At 45.1% G+C, this 18,760-nt stretch overlaps 2 protein-coding genes across 6 annotated transcripts in view; one reads left to right on the forward strand and one right to left on the reverse strand.

Moving 5' to 3' along the window:
• The window catches only part of fastkd1 (FAST kinase domains 1), a 57,857-nt gene extending 50,713 nt beyond the window's left edge, over window positions 1–7,144 (reverse strand). For 2 of the 4 annotated variants that reach the window (XM_085986221.1, XM_085986219.1), the window contains exon 1: window positions 7,056–7,144. The gene's annotated coding sequence lies outside the window, so the exon portion shown is untranslated. The remainder of the gene's footprint in view (window positions 1–7,055) is intronic. The other 2 variants (XM_085986220.1, XM_085986222.1) reach the window with 2 other exon arrangements.
• The window catches only part of ppig (peptidylprolyl isomerase G (cyclophilin G)), a 63,173-nt gene continuing 51,539 nt past the window's right edge, over window positions 7,127–18,760 (forward strand). The window contains exon 1 of one of the 2 annotated variants that reach the window (XM_085986218.1): window positions 7,127–7,234. The gene's annotated coding sequence lies outside the window, so the exon portion shown is untranslated. Of the gene's footprint in view, window positions 7,235–7,272; window positions 7,484–18,760 lie in introns of those variants that run through there. The other variant, XM_085986217.1, reaches the window with a different exon arrangement.

The following is an 18,760-nucleotide window of genomic DNA, read 5'->3' on the forward strand; positions in this document are numbered from 1 at the left end:
AAGTACTTTTTGAAGTGTAGTCATGTGGTAAACCACTGTTATACCTGCCTGTGTGGGTGTTTGTATTCCACTGTGTACATGTCTGTACATGCCTCGGCTGACTCCTCCCACGAGTCCAGGTATAAAGGTGACTGCTCCACAGTCCCTCTGTGTTCTGGACTGGTCGACCACTCGAGGCACACCTTCATTCTCTTGTTAATAAAAGCCTGTTAGTTACTCGCTTAACCTCAGTCTTTTGAGTAATTGATAGCGCATCAATTTTATTAACAAGATTTTTTTATAATGGAGAAGATCCTCACACCAGCATGCCTGGACTTAAGACCATCGGGAGGCGGACGCATCCACCAAGTTTGCTCACTGGCTTAGGTGCTTTGAAAGATTCCTGATCGCCTCCGCTGCAACGGTCAAATCGGATGAGGACAAACTGGATGTCCTGACCTCCAAAGTGAACCACCGAGCGTACTCGGTCATCCAGGACGCGACCTCGTACACGGCTGCTCTCAAGCTCCTCAAGGACCAGTACACGCGCCCAGTGAACGAGGTGTACGCCAGGCACCTCCTGGGGAGTCGTAAACAACAACCTGGGGAATCGACCGAGGAATACCTTCAGGCACTGTCTGTGCTTGGCCGGGCCTGTGGTTGTAAGGATGTAAAGGCCGCCGTGTACACAGAGGAACTTATCCGGGACGCTTTTGTAGCAGGCCACAGGTCCAATTACACCCGACAGCGACTGTTGGAGCAGAGTGACCTCGACCTCAACAAGGCCTCTGAACTCGCACTATCATTGGACGCAGCCTACCGGGGCATGGATACCTACTCCTCTGCACCGTGGACGCCGCGGGGAACGACAGCCTGGGACACGGTAGGACCGTCTCATAGCGCCGTGCCACCCCAGCCACATCCCAGCAACGGCCCAACTACCGCAGCAGTGTCCCAAGGCCAGAAATGCTACTTCTGTGGCCAGGCCAAACACCCCAGAGCGCGCTGCCCGGCGAAAAATGCGATCTGCTCGGGCTGCGGGAAGAAGGAACACTACGCCAGCATCTGCAGGGCCAAAGCCACCCCGAACCCCAGCAGCGCCGCGTGTGGGCCGTGCGGGCCGCCATCTTGGGCCTCCCCAGCCATGTGCGAACCACCGGAACAGCAGCCATTCTGGACGCCTCCAGCCACATGGGGGGATCATGGACGCCGCCATCTTGGACGCCAGCCGGGACGCAGCAGGCCCCCAACACCGCCTCATCTGATACCCGCAGCAACACACCGACCCCTACGCTGGCCTCCGTTACGCTGGACCAAGCGAGACCGCACCAACTGGCCCGATCCACAATGGACATTAAGGTAAATGGTCACGAAACAACCTGCCTTTTTGACTCTGGGAGCACGGAGAGCTTCATCCACCCCGACACGGTGCGGCGTTGCTCTCTCCCAGTCCTGCCTGCGCACCAGCGGATTTCTATGGCCTCCGAGTCCCAGTCGGCGGACATTGGCGGCTACTGCGTGGTGACACTCTTAGTAGACGGGACTGTGTACGATAATTTTAAACTCCTGGTCCTGCCCCACCTCTGCGCTGCCGTTCTACTGGGGTTAGATTTTCAGTGCCACCTTAAAAGTGTTACGATGGCGTACGGTGGACCCCTCCCCCCACTCACAGTCCGCAGCCAGCAGCTTCCAAATTGCCCGCCGCGCAGCAGGTGCAACCTCTCCACACTCAGTCACCCCCCCCCCCCCCCCCCCCACTGTTTGCTAACCTCACCCCCGACTGTAAGCCCATCGCCACAAAGAGCAGGCGATACAGTGCCGGGGACAGGGTTTTCATTAAAACCAAAGTGGAGTGGCTCCTGAAGGAGGGGATTATTGAGGGCAGCACCAGCCCCTGGCGAGCCCAGGTTGTGGTCGTTAAGACCGGCAAGAAGCAGCGCCTGGTCATCGACTACAGCCAGACAATAAATCGCTACACCCTGCTGGATGCTTACCCACTCCCCCGCATAGCTGATATGGTCAACCAGATCGCGCAGTACCGCGTCTTCTCGACCATTGACCTGAAAATCAGCGTACCACCAGCTCCCTATCCGCCCTGAGGACCGCCAGTATACTGCCTTTGAGGCAAACGGCCGCCTCTATCACTTCCTTAGGGTTCCCTTTGGCGTCACCAACGGGGTCTCCGTCTTCCAAAGGGAGATGGACCGGATGGTCGATCAAAATGCGTTGCAGGCCACTTTCCCATATCTGGACAATGTGACCATCTGCGGCCATGACTTGCAGGACCATGACGCAAACCTCGAAAAATTCCTCTGCACCGCCCAACTCCTGAACCTGACGTATAACAAGGAGAAGTGCATATTCCGCACAACCCGCCTCGCCATCCTTGGCTGTGTTGTGGAACACGGAGTCACCGGTCCCGACCCCGACCGGATGCGTCCCCTTATGGAACCCCCACTGCCTCAAGGCCCTGAAGAGGTGCCTAGGGTTTTTCTCCTATTACGCCCAGTGGGTCCCCTACTATGCGGACAAGGCCCGTCCGCTGATCAAGTCCACCTCTTTTCCCTTGACGGCAGAGGCCCGCTTAGCCTTCCACCGTATCAAGGAAGACATTGCCAAAGCCACCATGCACGCAGTGGACGAATCCATCCCCTTCCAGGTGGAAAGCGACGTGTCCGACTTTGCCCTAGCCGCTACCCTTAATCAGGCGGGGAGACCCGTGGCCTTCTTTTCACGAACCCTCCAGGGCCCGGAGACCAAACACGCCGCTGTTGAGAAGGAGGCCCAGGCTATTGTGGAGGCTGTGCGTCATTGGAGGCACTACCTGGCCGGAAAACAATTTACCCTGCTCACTGACCAGCGTTCAGTTGCTTTCATGTTTAACAACAAGCAGAGGGGCAAAATCAAAAACGACAAGATCTTGAGGTGGAGAATCGAACTTTCCACCTACAATTACGAGATCTTGTACCGGCCCGGGAAGCTCAATGAACCCCCGGATGCTCTATCGCGTGGCACCTGCGCCAGCGCGCAGATCGATAGACTGTGGGCCCTCCACAATGACCTCTGCCACCCGGGGGTCACCAGGTTCTTCCACTTCATCAAGGCCCGCAACCTGCCTTACTCCATTGAGGAGGTCAGGACCATGACCAGGAACTGCCAAGTCTGCGCTGAGTGCAAACCGCACTTTTATAGACCAGACAGGGCTCACCTGATAAAAGCCACTCGCCCCTTCGCGTTGATTTTAAAGGGCCTCTCCCCTCCTCCGACCACAATGTGTACTTCCTCAACATTATTGAGGAGTACTCCCGTTTCCCGTTCGCCATCCCCTGCCCGGACATGTCTGAACGACCTCTTCACCCTGTTCGGTTTCCCCAGCTATATCCATAGCGACCGGGGCTCATCGTTTATGAGCGACGAACTCCGCCAGTACCTGCTCGCTAGGGGTATTGCCACAAGCAGGACCACCAGTTACAACCCCCGGGGGAACGGAACGGACAGGTGGAAAGAGAGAATGCGACAGTTTGGAAGGCCGCCCTGCTAGCCTTAAAGGCTAGGGGCCTTCCGACCTCCCGCTGGCAGGATGTGCTCCCCGATGCGCTCCACTCTATTCGGTCACTGCTCTGCACTGCCACTAACACCACCCCTCATGAGAAAATGTTTGTCTTCCCAAGGAAGTCCACATCGGGGACATCGCTACCGCCATGGCTGACGTCCCCAGGGCCGGTCGTACTGAGAAGACACACGAGGACCCATAAAACAGACCCCCTGGTCGAGAGGGTCGACCTCCTCCACGCCAACCCCCAGTATGCTTACATTGCGTACCCGGACGGGCGGGAGGACACAGTCTCCATACGAGACCTCGCACCCTCGGGGGCCCCAGTAACCCACTACCACCCCACCCCCCCCCAACGATCCAATATCCAACCGCAGCAGACGGCACGTCTGGGCCTCGCGACCCGCTCGACACCCACGAGGACTACACACCAGTGCCCCAGCCTATGCGGGACTCGACGCCGGAAGCTTCACTACCCCTGCCGTCGCCACGTCGATCACAGCGGCAGACAAGACCTCCGGAGAGACTCCAATACACAAACTTTTAATACACTTCACCCCGCCGGACTCATTTTTAAACAAGGGGTGAATGTGGTAAACCACTGTTATACCTGTATTCCACTGTGTACATGTCTGTACATGCCTCGGCTGACTCCTCCCACAAGTCCAGGTATAAAGGTGACTGCTCCACAGTCCCTCTGTATTCTGGACTGGTCGACCACTCGAGGCACACCTTCATTCTCTTGTTAATAAAAGCCTGTTAGTTACTCGCTTAACCTCAGTCTTTTGAGTAATTGATAGCGCATCAAGTCACTGTTGCAATTCAGGGAAATGCAGCAGCCAATTTACACACAGCAAGGTCCGCATAAGAACATAAGAAATAAGAGCAGGAGTAGGCCATACGGCCCCCTCGAGCCTGTTCCGCCATTCAATAAGATCATGGCTGATCATCGACCTCAACTCCACTTTCTCACCCGATCTCCATATCCCTTAATTCCCCTAGAGTCCAAAAATCTATCTATCTCAGCCAGATAATGTTGGTTAAGGGATAAATATTGGCCAGGCAACAGACCCGATACGTCAACTCAAATTTCTCTCCACGGATGTTGCCTGACCTGCTGAGTTTTTCCAGCATTTTCTGTTGTTATTTTGGAAAACTACCCTGCTCTTCTTCGAATAGTGCCATAGGATATTTTACGTCCACCCGAGAGGGCAGACAGGACCTCATTTAACGTCTCAACCAAAAGGCGGCACCTCCTACAGTACGGCACTCCCTCGGAACTGCACTGAACTGTCAGCCTAGATTATGTGCTCAAGTCTCGAGTGGGATTTGAACCCACAACCTACTGATTCAAAGGCTAAAGTGCTACCACTGAGCCACAGCTGAAACTTGCATCCAAATGGACTACAGAAAGCTCTATGACATACCATACCTAGATATCTAAAAGGGATTTGATGAAGGCTCTCAAAAGGCTATTCTTCAAACACAAAGCTGTGAAGATTCAAGGTAAACCCTGGGAATGGATAAGAAAATGGATGAAGGGTAGAAAACAATGCATGCTCGTTATAGAAGTTAGGTGGGGAGTGAGGGAGTATGAAGTGAGACACCCCAAGGCTTGATGTTTGAGAAGCAGTAGTGGTTCTCAGTTACATAAATGATCTGGACTCAGAAACTCAATGCAAAGCAATCAGATTTGCAGAAGACAAACAATGAGAGGCAGTGGAATCAAAGAAAGCAACTCTGGAATTACTGAGTAAGTGTGACAAAATAAGCATGCGGGCAATTCAACTAGCAGATGAAATTTAATGCAGACAAGTGCAAAGAACTACACATGGGATGGAAAAATAAATATTAAATGCTCCAGAATGGTGTTGAAATAGCTAAAGTGGAAAGAGACCTCCAACTCTAAACATGCAAAACCAACGCAGAACAGCAAACAGCCAGCAGTAAAATGTTGAACTACATCGTCAAAATAGATGAATACAAGACAGAAGAAGTCACGATCAAATTCTACACTGCTCTGGCAGACCACATCTCGAGTGTTCAGTTCTGGTCGTCGCGATCCAATGGAGACATTCAAGCGCTGGATAATGCGCAGACAAAAGGTATGAGGCTGATCTCTGCTGTCAGAGATTTGAGTTTGTGTTTGATATGTTGATTGGGTGAGATGAAGCAAAGTGGGAGGAGGCTCGTGTGGAGCATAAACTGCGGCATAGACCTATTGGGCTGTTTCTGTGCAATTCCATGTAAAAGACGGGAGACTCGAGTTTTTTCAGCTTGGATTGGAAGCTTCTGAAATGTGATACTATAAAAATGATAGTACAGGGTAAATGGTATGGGATAGATAAATCCATATTATTTTTAATTAGATTGTGGGAGTAGGCCAAAGGTTCAAACTAGTAAAAGATAACTTTAGTATTGGTGTCAGGAAGTTATACATGCAGTGATCAAAACTTGGGATAGACTTTCCATTAGAGGTGGAATGTTGCATGCATTTAGAAACAATTCGATTTTGCAATGGAGAAACTTTAGGGTGTTCCTGGATTGATGAATTAATATGGGTCGAGTGGTCTTACTCATCTGTAATTATCTTGTGATCTGTCTTCTCGGCAACATATTTGCTTGACGGGAACGTATATAAAATCAGTTGAAGTATATATCCTAAAAAAAAGCTCCAACTGAATTTATCCCCCGTTTAGCATGAAACACAATCCTCGACGGGCAACAGAAATACAAAATGTATTTCAATGGTGAGGGCATCAGGTCTTGGGCACTCTTGCGATAAAGGGTCCAGTGCTCTGTTCCCACTCTTTCGACAATGATCACATTCTCAGAGCAGGTTTTACTGATACTCATTTTTGCACAGCTCAAACTTTAATTGCCACTACTACACAGGCAGGTGATCTGAACAGCTGGCCACTAACCCATGAAATGTCCTCTCTTACCAGGGCCCGTCCACGACCCCCTCCACTAATCCCCGAGCTGCGGCGGTGAATCAAACCCGCATCGCGTCCGCGGTGAAAAAGCGGCGCGGAGTTCCGCAGGAAGCGGGGTCCGGCCCCGGGCCAGTGGGCCGGCAACCCGGCTGGAGTGAGAAGGGAATGAGCCAGGAGTGACACGACCACCGCGTTTGTTTCTCCTCCTCCTTCTCCTGCCGGTATCCAGGGCTTGAGCCTCCGACACCGGCTGTCCCGGGACAATGCGGGCGGCTCTGCCACCCACTAACGGACACTCACTGAAGCCCGCTCCGCCAGCCAGGCCGCAGCCTCGCCAGTCCAATCCGCCCGGAGCGCACGGGCTTTTCTTGGAGCCGAAAGGCACTGACGTTGCCCATAGCGCCATCTTTGGAGATGGCGAAGGAGCCGCAGCGAGTGAGTGAGGTGGCGGCCTGTTAACCATAACCGCGGCCGCCCAGAGGCAGGCAGTCCGGTCAGTGACCCACCTACTGCCACCTCTCGGGTCTTACTGTCATATTTGAACCAGTCCTTTCCATCCCGCCCCACAATCCCTGTGCAGGCTTTACCTGAAGGCCACGACTTGGATAGGCCACAATCCGGGGCCTCGAGTACGGACTGTACACACGACGCGTGCGCACCGAGACAGATCCACCAGCTAGTTGCTCCCGCGCAACCTAACTTGATAACGCAGAGGCGGGACGTAGACGGTGATTGGCGTCTGGATGGACCAATAGTAACGTCGCATGTGAGTCGGAGGGGGGCTGGATGTGGCGTCTGCGCCAATCGGAGCTGCGGGCGCGGGACTGAATGAATCAGGTGTGGTTGTCGTCGTTCGGCGCCTGCTGAATGAGGACAGCGTTGTTACAAGCCGAGGCCGTGTGAGTTCCCGAGCGGGTGAAACCACCGAATCGGTGCCCGGGACACTGGCCCACTGCCTTCCTCGGTAACCTCCTCCGCTTTACGGAGCCGTGGGGCGAACGTTATTGGGCGAAATGTGAGTGTTTTACTGGTTTCAAGACGGCTGAAGCCGCGGGTCTTGTCTGGTGTTTTCTTACAGCGTCTGCATTTGCTTAAAATATCTTTTTAAAATTCACGGGGAAACGTCTTTAATATGTTGGGTCGGGGGTGTCGCAAACAACTCTCAGGTTGTGGATAAACGTCTTGTCCCATCAGCGCGAATGCCTTCGTTTCCATTTCCAAACTTCGGGTGTTGAACTGATCTGGCAGCCTATCCAAAATAGTCCAGTCCCATCCAAGTCCGACTTCAATTTGGATGTAGACTGGGCCAAGCGATAATACCCGGGAGTTTATCGCAGATAGTTCAACGGCAGCTTCTTTATGGAAATCAGTGGAGTTGGGGGGGGAAGAGGTTGTTGATAGCCATCCAGTTATCATACCTGGTTTTACACTAAATCCGTAACATTTCCTCTTGTAGTTGCAGTTAGTACTCTAATCATCACATTGCTCAAATTTAAGCATGAGGTTGAAAATTGAGATCCTTTCCAATCATAAATATCATTGGTGCATTTTGTTGGCAAAATCCTCCTCGGGGCCTAAACGATATTAAAAGTTCAAATACAATTTTTTTTAGCTCTGAAAAATCCTTTCTTTCAAAGTACTACTTTTAATAGAGTTGGAGGAGTATTTTATTCAATGCAAATCAGGTATAAGAGTGAACATTACTTTGGTCAGAGGCCGCAAGCCTACACTTCGTTGTACTGCACTTGTGCGCTAACAATGACAATAAAGTTGATTATGATTATGATTTAACTTATGCGAGGTTCTCAACTGTTCCAACAACAACAACTTGTATTTCTATAACACATTTAATGTAAAAAAAAGTCCCAAGACGCTTCACAGGAGCATTATCAAACACAATTTGCCACAAGCTACATAAGGAGATATTAGGATAGGTGACCAAATGCTTGGTTAAAAAAAGGTAGTTTTTAAGGAGCATTCTTGAAGGAGGAGAGAGGTTTAGGGAGGGAATTCCAGAGCTTGGGGCCGAGGTAGCTGAAGGCACAGGCGTCCATGGTGGAGCGATGAAAATCAGGGATGCGCAAGAGGCCAGAATTGGAGAAGCGCGGCGCTCTCGGTGGGTTGCAGGGCTGGAGGAGGTTACAGAGTTAGGGAGGGGATAAACCATGGAGGAATTTGAAAATAAGGATGAGAATTTTAAAATTCAGGCATTGCCAGATCTGGAGCCAATGTAGGTCAGTGACCACAGGGGTGATGGGTGGTGCGAGTTAGGATAAGGGCAGTCGAGCTCAAGTTTATGGAGGGTGGAAGATGGCTAATGGGAGGCTGGCCAGGAGAGCATTGGAATAGTCAGGTCTAGAGGTAACAAAGGCACGAATAGGTTTTCAGCAGCAGATGACTTGACGCAGCGGCAGAGACGGGCGATGTTACGGAGGTGGAAGTAAACGGTCTTGGTGGTGGAGCGGGTATGTGGTTGGAAGCTCACCTCCAGGTCCAATATGATGCCAAGGTTGCGAACAGTCTAGTTTGGCCTCAGACAGTAGCCAGGGAGAAGGATGGAGTTGATGGCCAGGGAATGGAGTTTGTGGCAGGGACTGAAGACAATGGCTTTGTCCTCCCAATATTTAGTTGTAACATATTTCTACTCATCCAGTACTGGATGTTGGACAGGCAGTCTGATAAATCAGAGACAGTGGGGGTGTCGAGAGAGGCGGTGGTGAGGAGCTGAGTGTCATAACATGTACGCTGACGACAATGTGTGGTGAGTCTTTTGAAGCTGATTAATAATTTCATCAATAAATATATATGTTATGGTAACAGATTATAAAACTATTGAGATGGTATAGTGCAAACAGACCTTCTGTAAAGATTTGAATTTATCACTGTACTTGGGTCTTTTGAAGTGCATAGGTATCAAAAGTGACTAAACTTTCAAGATTTTATTCCAAGGAAAGCAAGAATGTTAAAGGACAGAAATAGTCTGCACTGACTTTTTTTTTAGATAAACCATCTAGTTCAATTTCACTCTCTCGCCACTCCCCATAACCTTTAATATTCCTCTTTTTCGAGTAACTAACTAATTTCCTTTAAAAAAAAATGGACTAAATTCCACATTCCAACTGCTTTCTGAAGAAACTTTTTCTAACCTTTACTTCAATTTGTTATGTTTCTTAAATTTGTGTCCTCGCTGCCAACCAGTGAAGGCAGTCTTGTGTCTATTGCTATTTGCACTATCATAACCCTTCATAATCTTGAAGACCTCTACCAGTTCACTTCTTAACCATTTCAGCTCTACTGGAAAAGAGCCCAAACTTTAAGTCTCTCTTCATAACTGTAGCTCCTCATTCTAAACATCTAGTACATTTTCTGTACTGCACCATGCCATTGCTTTTATATCCTTCCTAAAATGGGGTACCCAAACCATACACCGTATTCCAGCTGTGTCCTAACTAACACCTTGTGCAAGTTCACATTTTCTCCTTGTATTTGTAATTAAAGCCTTGATACAAAACCTAGGTTTCTGTTTGCCTTTATTATGGCCGTATCTGCATCTAATGTACATCTGCACATTAAGGTCCCTCTGCTCAGTCAGTTCATTTAAAAACTTAACTTTTAAGGTGTATTTTGTTTTTCAATTCTTATTTTTTAAATGTTTTCTACATTGAACTACATCTATCCATCCTGCTAGCCTGATTTATGCACCCCCCTGCAGTCTTTTACAATCCTCATCATAATTTGCCAAATACCCAAATTTGGTGTCATCAGCAAATTTAAATATTGTTCCTTCCATTACTAAATGCAGATCATTTATTTATGTATATATAGTAAATATAAGAACGGACCCAATGCAGACCTCTGGAACACTACTCACTCCACGTTTCCAGTCAAGCAAACTTCATTTTGCCCTTGCCCTTTGCTTTTTGTTCTCCAACCATCTCTCTATCCATAGGGCCATATTATCCTAATTCCAGCGGCCATTATCTTTGCCATGCGTCTCTTGTGTGGTACCATATCAAGTGCTTCTTGAGTAATAGCCACTGCATAATCTGTTATTTCTTCAAAGAATTCCAGGTTGGTCAACTCTGCTTATCCTTCAGAAATTAGTGCCCTAATTCATTACTCTTTCTCCCAAGTATTTAGTCATTTCACCCCATATTATGGACTCCGGTAGTTTACCAACAACTGAAGACCAGCCTACAATTTCTTAGTTATGTTTTATAGGTGTCATATTTGCCACTCTCAAGTCCTCTGGCACAATTTCTTCCCACATAACCGTGGAAAATTTATAGTCAGAGTTGATTACAAGTAACTTGCTGGAAATTCTAATTTTCACGTGCAGTCACTATAGTGATATATAAAATGCCCTTTCCCGTGATGATTTCACAATGTTTTATATGCTTATATGGAAAACATACAAACGTTGTAATTTTTCCATTTTGGCGTGTTAAGTGACATTTTGGACATCATTGTATTATGTTATGCCTGTATATGTCATGTCTACCACATTAGCTTCTGATTGGCTCAAAATTTCAATATTCATAAAATCACAACTGAACAGATAGGAACAAACAGGAATGGAAACATTAAACATGAAGTTCAAGGATGGGCAGTTAGCAAAAGCTGCCTGTATATTTTTGTTCAAAAAGCAAACCTGTCAAGTTGCTCTAAATTTTTGAAAATCCTTTCAGCCATCTTGGCTTCTCCACTCCGCTGCAGACCCTGCTAGAAGTAAGGTTGAACTAATAAAAGTAAATTAACATGAAAATGATTTATCCCTATCTACACAATAGCATTTTCTGTGCTAGAAATGTATGTAGTAATGTTTTCTGATGGAATCCTGCACCCGTGTAAGAAGTCTGAGCTGAGAGTTCCTGCTGGTTCCTAGATTTCGCCTTCAGCTAAAGAGAATGGCCATGATAGAAGGTGCAGCTCTCTGCATGCACGGTGTTTTGTAACTCCTAGAAAATGTTATGATCAGCAGCAAGATTGACATTCACAGTGCATTCCAGGATTTTCAGTTTGTAAGCTCCACCCCTTCTGATGGAAAATTATTAGGAATGAGTACCCCTCCCCCAGGAAATCATTTTTAGGATGATGAAAGTAACTGGAATTTTTTGTATGAGACAATAAAGCCCAGCTAATGTGTAAACTCTTCAAGTGCTCTGGAGTAATTTTACTGATTTTTTTTTATCAGGTTATTGTAATCAAGAAATTGTTTACAGCACATTACCTTTGTGACACACTTTAAACAATGCTAAATTTCAAGCTAGAATCTTTATATGTTGTAATGCATTCTAAATGGTTACAACAACTTCCTACATTTCATTTCATATTTTACGCTCAGAACTCATTATAAATGGGATGCAACTTCTGGAAAGACTAAAGAGTATCTATTGAAGTTTGGTTGGTGAGAGGTTCTCAATAAAAGTCTTGAATTTAAAATGGTTTTACAAATAAAATCTGCCTCCGTGCACTAAGTACTGTTGCAGAGATATTTGGTAAAGAGGGAAAATGCAAATAATAGACTAAAATGTTTATATATTTCTTGGTCCTCACTACAAAAAACACACCCTAACAGATGGACAGTAAAGAGTTGCTTTTCCCATATTACATGCAGATGTTTATTAAATAACATTATTTATCTACATGCACTGGGTAAAGAAAACACTAATTGTCCAGTACCCAATAAAAATGCATTTCACTATATCTGAGGAGATCTCTTGCAAATTTCTTTCTTGATTCTTTCACTTGATTCTTTCTCAGCATAACCTCATGAATAATGCCACAGTATTTTCACAGGTCTAATGCTAAATATATGTATACCCTGCAGGGAGCAGAATTGAAGCCAGTGGTAAAAGAAAAGGATAGCAAAATACTGCGGATGCTGGAAATCCGAATTAACAACAGAAAATGCTGGAAAAACTCAGCAGGTCAGGCAACACCCGTGGAGAGAGAAATAGAGTCAACGTTTCAGGTCGAAGGGTTTCGACCTGAAACGTTGACTCTATTTCTCTCTCCACGGATGTTGCCTGGCCTGCTGAGTTTTTCCAGCATTTTCTGTTATTTTGTAAAAGAAAAGGATCTGGGTGTTATAGTGCACCACTCTAAAGGTTCATAACCAATGCTGTTAAGCTATAGCTAAAGCAAATAGTGTTCTAGGTTGTATTCACAGGACAATTCACTACAAAACAGCACAATTTTGTCCTTGTACAAGACCTTGGTTAGGCCTCGGTTAAGAGCATAAGAAATGGGAGCAGGAGTAGGCCATGCGGCTCCTTGAGCCTGCTCCGCCATTCAGTAAGATCACGGCTCACAGAAACAGAAACCCCACAGTGCAGATAGAGGCCATTTCGGCCCATCAAGCCTGCACCAACACATATCCCACCCGATCCCCGTAACCCCTACACCAACACATATCCCACCCTATCCCCGTAACCCCACGTATTTAATCCCCCTAACACTAAGGGTCAATTTATCATAGCCAATCAACCTAACCCGCACATCTTTGGACTGTGGGAGGAAACCGGAGCACCCGGAGGAAACCCACGCAAACACGGGGAGAATGTGCAAACTCCACACAGACAGTTACCCGAGGCTGGATTCGAACCCGGGTCCCTGGCGCTGTGAGGCAGCAGTGCTAACCACTATGCCACCGTGCTGCCCGCTCATCATTTACCTCATCTCCACTTCCCCGCCCTATCCCCATATCCCTTGATTCCCTTCGTGTCCAAAAAATAGTTAGGATACTGTGTCCAGTTTTGATTTTCTCATATGGTGAAGGATATTGAGGCTCTACAAAGGATGCACAGGAGGGCCACAAGATTAATTCCCAGTTTAAAACATCTTGGTTACCCCAAACATAGGCGTAAAGAACTGGGTATGTATACTTTAGAAAAACATAGACTTTGGGGCAATTTGATCAAGGTTAATAAAATAAGGAAGAAACTAGAATGTTTTTGTGGACCAATTATTTCAACTGAATAGGTTAGGGAGAACCAGGGTCACACTTAAGAACTAGGTTGGACGTTGGGCAGTTCTTTTTCCAGAGAATAGTGGTGGAACAGGATGCGAGCTCAAGCAGTGAATGCTGATTCACTGTATTCCTGTTTCTGGCTGAGTTGGAGATCACCTCGTACAAGAGGTAGGAACCTTTTAATAAATCGGGGTCAATTTTTTCCTCTTGATTAGTTTTGATTGCCTTAAGAGGTTGGTGAATTTTTGTGATAGGTTGGGTGGAACAATTGGTCTTTTCCAGTCCATTATTTTTGTATGTTTGTAAATATGCAAGTAATTTGCTTGCCTAATCATTAGTACGATTGATGGGATATACAGGAAACTCTTTGGTACCCGGCACCGATGGGACCGAGATGGTGCCGCTTGATTAAAAATTCCAGATGATGGAGAGGGTTATCTACTGAGGTTATTTTTAACAAACAAAAATAAAAAAATCAAGAAATGTGCAGTATCCAGTAATTGGGTACTCCCGGCAGCGCGGGAGAGTCAGACTCCTGTTGTTGAGGTGTTCGGACTTCCGACAGCGACAAGAAGCCGAGTAGTGGCAGTTTGGAGAACTACCCCCACTGACTAACTCGGTCACCGCGGGAGACTCGGACTCGGCAACATTTCCGGTTATTGAGGTGTTGTTTTTGGAGTATGAATTTTGCTGGTAAGTAGAGAATTCCGGATATTTAGGTGCCATTTAAACGAGAGTTTCTTGTACTGCAATTTGACAGTTACACAGCAAGTGTAGAAATAATTGATTTTCATTGATTATAGAAAAGTTTCAAAGCAGCTACAGGCATCTGGTATTTTAAGCACTTGTTCAGCACCTGAGTTGTTTTAGGCAGACCATTGGAGAAAACCAAGTGAAATTGATTACGCATCTAAAGTAATAAGTTCAAGCTGATTAACGTGTTGCAATTGTGAATATGTTGAGAACTTTACTTATACAGGTACTGATATGTGTAGTTTGAAAATTTAAATCTCAAATTTTTAGTGGGAACTTTTGGGAATAAATATACTGCTCTTGTTAGGCTATTTTGTAGTTTTGTGTTGTACGAACAGGAAAAAGATTTTGTCCAAGGCATGTACATCAAACAGGAGAACTGCCGACTGACTGACTGTTGACCCTGGAAACCTTGCCTCGGGCACTGTTGTCTACACTTTCTTAACTCCTCAGTCTCATCACTTCACCCTGCATGTGGAACAAACTTCAGATGTCCATTGGTGTTGAAACTAATTTCTCCTAACAGTTGCTAGTTTCACTATTAGCAAGATTTTAAAAAAATGTACAGAATAATACTTGTTCTTGTTGCTCCTCTTTTAGGAAAGTTTTTAAAAGTACATTGTAAAAGTTAGGATCATTATCACTGCATCCTTGCTCCTTTTACCTAATCTGATAACCCTTTGGAGTGTGTGTATTAGAGCTTATATACATTATAGCTATATTAGGGTTATAACCAATCGTTGGCAGTGGTTTGGCGTGCATTGCATATCTGGCCTTATTTTCCTTTCTTTTTGGCACCAAATTCACAGGCAGCTATAGTTTTGGTGTGAAGTATGTTCAAACATTTTTCCACCTATCCCCCCAATGGGTTTGTTTCTGAAGCATTATGCCAAAAACCATACCTATTAATGCTTCATTATTCATATTATTTACTCTCTTGATTCAAGCTGGTATCATATGAAAGTATTTTCTCTCCAATAGTTCACTGTAATTGCTGGGCCAATGTGCTTACGAAAAGGTTTGTCTGTTATGAGTGTATTTTTTTTTACATTCTTTATTGAGTTTCATGTGCCCAAGTAATTTATTCACAAAAATTGCTTACTGAAGAAAATATTAGAGTAAAACTAAATGGCCCAGAAATTCGGGTCGGGGGCTTCCCGCGGGTGCAAGCCCCTGACCTGCAGTTGCCTACCGTGCCGGCCGTTGAGCTGTGGGCCCCCGTGGAATTGCAATCCTGGGCCTCCTCCAACTGCCGGCGCGCAGTGCTTGCGTATCCCACGGGCGCAGTTAGTTCGATGCGTCCCCTGGGATCATGTGGGCCATGGAGAGCCAATGGTAGCAGGGAATGCTTCATTCATAAGTTTGACAGGACCTGTCAAACCTATTAATACTATAAGCCCCAAAACATCACTAAATCTTAAAATAAATTTTTTTTTAAATCACATTTTTAAAATAAACTGTAAATTACATGAAATAACGAAATAAACAATAATTTAAATTTTTGAAAAAATAATTTTATTTTCTAATGGGGCTAAAAATAAACTTACCTTTCTTTAAAGTATTTATAAAAATAATAAATCTGTGGAAATTTTTAAAATTTGAATTAATTCACCACTTTGTAAAAAGCAGGCCTTGCGATTGCTTTTTACATGTCTAACTTCTGGAGACTTACCTTCCTGGGAAAACCTGCAAAAAAAACATAAGTTCGATGCGCATGCGCTGCCTCTCCTGCGCATGCGTTCCACCTCTTAACCCCTTCTTTCAGGGGAGCGGAAGTGCCGGTTTCCCGCGCATGCGCAGTGCATGCACGAAACCGGCATTTCCATTGGGCTTACGGGTGACTACCCCATGCGTACTCACCCGTGGAGACCCGAATTTCTGGGCCAATATATATTTATGTTGTCAGAAAGGAATTGTAGAGTTTCATGCTGGTGAATGGGCTAAAGTAATGTTGTCCAATAGAAATTGCTGACTAACCACAGGTGTGGCTACGGTTTTAGTTACGTGCACTAATTTTAATAGAAAACGCCTTGCATTACAATATAGGTAAATGCACTTCACGTGTATATTTAAACAAACGTCTACCACCTTCAGTAAGCATTCACAATGATCACAAAACAACACACACACTCTGCTTTTCATCTTACCAACAAATGCAACAAAAAAAAGTTAAAGTATAAATGCATATACCGTACAAGTAGTGAGATCATATGTCCCAACAACGGTGTCTTATTAGTCACTTTTCATTTACTGAGCAGAGTTGCAAGTAGCCACATCTGAATTCCCAATTAGCCACATGTGGCTAGTGGCTAACGTATTGGGTCTAATGATTGTGAAGTAAGTTTTTGTAGTTCTAGCGCAGTTCTCAGTACAGGAAACTTCGCGATATCTGGCACTGGCGTGATGCCGATCTATGAAAACTTCCGGACAGACCAGCGCTAATGTTGAAGGATACAGAGGTTTTCATCTCCGTATCTGACAACAAACACTGTTGCTTAGCAACAGCTTGTAAACAGTCGGCCCATACCGTGGAAGCGTCTCTGTAGCTTAGCAACAGCTTCAGAGAGGCTTTCCAGAGATTGACTGTTTAAAAAAATGCTAGGAGAAGAATGCTAGGAGAAGAAAAAAAACCTAACAAAACGGCTGCTGATTTCTGCCGTTAGATCGAGGTTTCCGGACATACAACTTCCGGATAAACCAAAGTTTCCTGTATACATTAATCCATTCCACACAACAGACAAACTCCACTCAAGTCAGAATAATTCAGTGATCAACTTTTTCCAACATGTTCAGTGTTCTGAGATGTTCCCTTCATGTTGAAAGGGGACGGGGGGTGGGAGGGGGGGGAGCGCTGGCTATAGAAATGTAAGTTGTGATGTAGCGGTTTTTATTGAATGGCTATAAAGATGAAGGCATAGTTTTCTCAGAAGAAAAATACAAAGTGTACTTTTCTCTGTACCTGTTGCAAACCTAATTCATAGGCTAGTGTCAATGCTTGAAGTACATTTGCTCATTTTCTGACAAAGAAACATAGCATTGCTGCAAGATAAAGATGACCGAGCAAATCCTGTCGTGTAGGTAAAATCTTGAGTCCGTGTACAGCCCTTTTCTCTGCATATTAATTCCATGTAAACAAAAATATAGTCTTCATATTGTGTAGTTCATGCACCGTGCTATGTTTTCAGTTCAGAGTTAAAATAATTGTTTTTAACTTAATTTTGTGTTCATCAAGAAGGGAGCATTTTTTGTTGACGATTTAGCATTGGTATTGTCGTCTTTAATTCTGTTATGGTACATGAGTTAAAAATCAGCTTCACTCAGAAATCATAAACTGGCTTAACTTGATACAATTACAGATTTGAATTGGTTTGTCGGTACCTGATGTCCAAGGAAGGGAACCAAACCATTCAATTCAAATACAAATAACCTGAAAGTAAATAAGACTAAAGAAGCACAAAGCATAGACACATAGTTAAGCTGCTGTCCAAACAATAGGTAGCAGCTCCAAACTTAGAAGAGCAATATACATGGACAATATCAGCAAGGAACACCATAATTTTTGTACATGACCCAACATCATATTTAACAGCATGGCGTTTTGATCCATTTCCTATACCACCATCCTTTTTTGAGGGAGCTTGCCAATTGTCGCTAGATATGAGGACATTTTGTGCTTTTGACTTATGCTGTAGGAACCCACTAGAAACTATATTGGGACTACCAAAATTTATTTCATGGAGTACCCTTGCAGACAGCAATGACTTTAATTTAATCAGGCTAGGTATAGACTAAAGAGGTGCATGTCTAGTGCCTAGTCCATTGCACCGTGGATTGCCTTTTTAAATAATCTTCACTCATTTTATTCAATTGAAAATTGAACTACCATTTAATGCTTGACTATCTGGAAAGACAAATGCAAAGTGATATTTTAATGTGTTTCTATCTGACAAGTATCTTTTTTCTTACAACAATTCACCAACTAATTTAAAAGGGGAAGACGAGAGGCAGGGCTAATAACTTCCAGCCTTATTTAAGCTTCTCTGGGACAGTCTTCAACTCCCTGTTTACTGGTGTATTTCCTTTGAGCAGTACTGTGCAGCAAATTTTGGTTGAACCCTTGTCCAGATTACACCTTTCTCTTAAACATTCTTGTCCAAAAGAATCTTTTACAAACTAGTTCAGTTTTCAGCTTTTTTTATTGGTACTGTACGGTGTCTAAAATGTAATATCAAAACATTTATTAAAAAGCAAAATGCTGCAGATGCTAGAAGTCTGAAACAAAAGCTCGAAACAGCAGGCCAGCATCAGTGGGGAGAACAGGCAGTCGACATTTTAGGTTTCAAAGAATACGCACCTAAAATGTTATGTTGGGTCATGTCCGAAAATTAGGGTGTGCCTCGCTGATATTGTCATACTGATTTCCAGTTTTATCATTTAATATAAAGATGAGGTTTAAGAGATTGTTTTACCCACAAAAATTAATTTTACACCATGTAAGGATTCTAGAGTGGAAATTTGTTGTCAGCATGGGAGTTCTCAGTTAGTTATTCAAATTGCACATATGAT

Source organism: Somniosus microcephalus, chromosome 4 (genome assembly GCF_052327205.1).
Source record: "Somniosus microcephalus isolate GS21.2 chromosome 4, FLI_Smic_1.0, whole genome shotgun sequence".
Taxonomy (NCBI): Eukaryota; Metazoa; Chordata; class Chondrichthyes; order Squaliformes; family Somniosidae; genus Somniosus; species Somniosus microcephalus.